We start from the raw sequence: 2,898 nt of genomic DNA, 5'->3' as shown, positions 1-2,898 counted from the left end.
ACACCCGCCAAAATGAATTTTAACCAGCATTTGGCGGGTGTTAATTTAGAACCCTGGATGTATCTAGATACTGTACCTCATACAATACTTGATATTATTTAAGAATTTAGTTTCTGCAGTATTGTGGTAATATCTTGGTTCTATCTCTCAGCCATATTGCCCAGGTCTACCATATTGTATGTTGTGTTTCTGAGTCTGTCTTTCTCCCTGCCACTCCAACAGGTGGGTATCAGGACAGTGTTTGCCGAGGTGTTGCCCTCCCACAAGGTGGCTAAGGTGGAACAGCTGCAGCAGGCTGGAAAGAGAGTAGCGATGGTGGGCGACGGTGTCAACGACTCACCTGCTCTAGCCATGGCTGACGTGGGCATTGCCATAGGAACCGGGACAGATGTGGCTATAGAAGCAGCAGATGTGGTGTTGATTAGGGTGAGAATTTGTGCTTTGTGGATTTTTGAAAAAGTCTGTCATGAATTCATGGCTCTGGCCTACAGATTGCAGCATAGACGCAGTGCAAAACCAATGTTTCTGGCACAACACAGTGCCACAGACAATATAAAACACTGTATCAGGATACCGAAATTGTAATACAACTGTGTCACAATAGCTGTGCAACTGGAGAGAAAAACATACGTTCCCAGTCTATTTTTTTTTTTTTTACCACTCTTTTAAAACATCAACTTATAAAACTATAAGTTACTCTATATAGAGTAAAGGTGTTGCCTTGTTATCCCAAATGTGGTTAACTTCTCTGCAGATATTACTTGGAATGTGGTTTTTATTGTATTACTAAGCACAGTTATCTGATAATACTCCCCTTTTCATTTCCCTGTTGTCTTGTCTGCAGAATGACCTCCTGGATGTGGTGGGCAGCATCGACCTCTCTAAAAAGACTGTCAGGAGGATCAGGATCAACTTTGTATTTGCTCTTATCTACAACCTGGTTGGCATTCCTATTGCTGCTGGTGGGTGACTGCAAAAACATTTATTTAAATGTCATGACATTATACTCGACCACAGCACTGAATCGTGTGTGTCCACAGGTGTGTTCATGCCCATTGGCCTGGTGTTACAGCCGTGGATGGGTTCTGCTGCTATGGCGCTGTCATCGGTCTCTGTGGTTTTATCGTCCCTTCTCCTCAAATGGTAATGAGATATTTAAAGTTTTACTTTAGTAGGGCTGTTTTATCTTTTGTGCTTAGTTTTTTTTATCTAAAACCATTATTCTAATCATATTCTTTGTTTTTGTTTAGTTACACTAAGCCCAGTGCTGAGCAGTTGGAGGCCAGGCTGGGTAACAGCAGGCGGCAGGGCCGCCTGTCCGATGTCAGCGTCCACATCGGCATGGGCGAGATGCGTCGTCCCTCCCCGAGACTCAGTCTTCTGGACCGTATTGTCAACTACAGTCGTGTCTCCATCAACTCCCTGCGCTCTGACAAGCACTCTCTCAACAGCTTGGTGCTCAGTGAGCCCGACAAACACTCACTGCTGGTGGGGGAGGCGATGTGTGAGGAGTTTTGCTGAATACATAAGGCTGACATGGGTCAGCAGTTACTTTTATATGCTGAAGTAGATGGTAACTGCATTTCTTTTTAAGGCTAGCCACGTGAGGCTGAAAGGGTTACATTGACTAACGCTTCATCCATCTGCTGTAGGGGCTTCAGGGCAGCACTGTTGACTTACACGCCCCTTGTTTTCTTTTAGCTCAACCAGCTGACCACATGCACTTCAGAGCTTGAGGGGGTGATTTTCTTTCCTTCAGTTCTTATCTTATCTTGTATTGAGGTCACCTCCCTCAGGCACACTATTTGACCAACTCTTTGACACACTGTGCAGAGGCATGAAGCAACCACAGATCCTTGAAGTATGTACAGAGCCTTGAAGCAGGTGTCCACATCCAGGAAGCGGAGTGATGATCAGCTCTGCCACTGTGGTCATTTGCCAGTACGATTTTAAACACCCATCCAAAGACATTTTACCAGGGATGCCCCATGTAAGAGTGGACACTCCCAAGTTATTTTAACTAATTACCTTAAAAGGAAAATTATAACACTGTTGTTTAATTCCAGAGTATTTATATTACCCTTATTTATCTTTTTTCTTATATCCTGTGTGAAAAATGAAGTTGTTGAATCCAAATGCCAATTTTAATTTTAATTTTAAATTTCCACAAAATGTATAACTGAGTAAGGTAAAGCAGAGACACTCAGTCAAAGAAGTCTTGTAACTTGCTGAACACTGATTTTTGTGCAGTGCTAGTGGAGTGAGTTGTAAATGATGTTACCCAAGTGCCAGTTAAGGTGCCACCTTGGCAAAGTCCAACACATTCCAAAGAGCACTGTGCACAGAACAGAAGACACAGAAAGTCAATGACTCACAGCAGGGACTGCATAGTGACACCCACTATAGAAGACTTTCCTCATAGGTTTCTTTAATTGTGTTGACCCTCTGCATCTTTGGTTAATGATACAAGTTGCCTGTTAATGAATGTGAACATTATTCATTGCTAAACAGAAATTGTTACATGGATGACTTTGATTGTGCTTGAATTACTTTATTTGGTTGTTGGAAAAAGGTGTTGTGATGTAGTTGGCTTTGAAAAAGCCAAATAGTCCTTTTTTACAGAAACACTTTTAGTTGTCACAGTAGGAAAAGAACCGGTGCAAATAATACTAAAAAATGATGGCTGAATTCCAATTAGCTGCTTCAGGGTGCCGAATCGTGCATTCTGGCTCACTCTTGTGGGACACAACGGAGCTATCCTGTTGTCAGTAACCCAAGTAATGCTTTAACCTACTATGAGTAGTCAAAATGTCTGCTGTGAAAAGGCCTATTCTTTCTGTCATCATACTAGACGAGATGCTTTTATTTCCAGGAAGTACTTTCAGTACTTTTTTTTTT

General features: G+C 42.2%; 1 pseudogene; it reads left to right on the top strand.

Annotated features, from left to right (window-relative positions):
- LOC116697351 (copper-transporting ATPase 1-like) overlaps positions 1 to 2,527 on the top strand; it is a 13,123-nt pseudogene extending 10,596 nt beyond the window's left edge.
- Positions 2,528 to 2,898: the final 371 nt, after the last annotated feature.

The sequence above is a fragment of the Etheostoma spectabile genome, chromosome 10, assembly GCF_008692095.1.
Source record: "Etheostoma spectabile isolate EspeVRDwgs_2016 chromosome 10, UIUC_Espe_1.0, whole genome shotgun sequence".
Classification (NCBI taxonomy): Eukaryota; Metazoa; Chordata; class Actinopteri; order Perciformes; family Percidae; genus Etheostoma; species Etheostoma spectabile.
The sequence above is the reverse complement of the archived record's forward strand: the minus strand, read 5'-3'. Positions and strand labels throughout refer to the sequence as shown.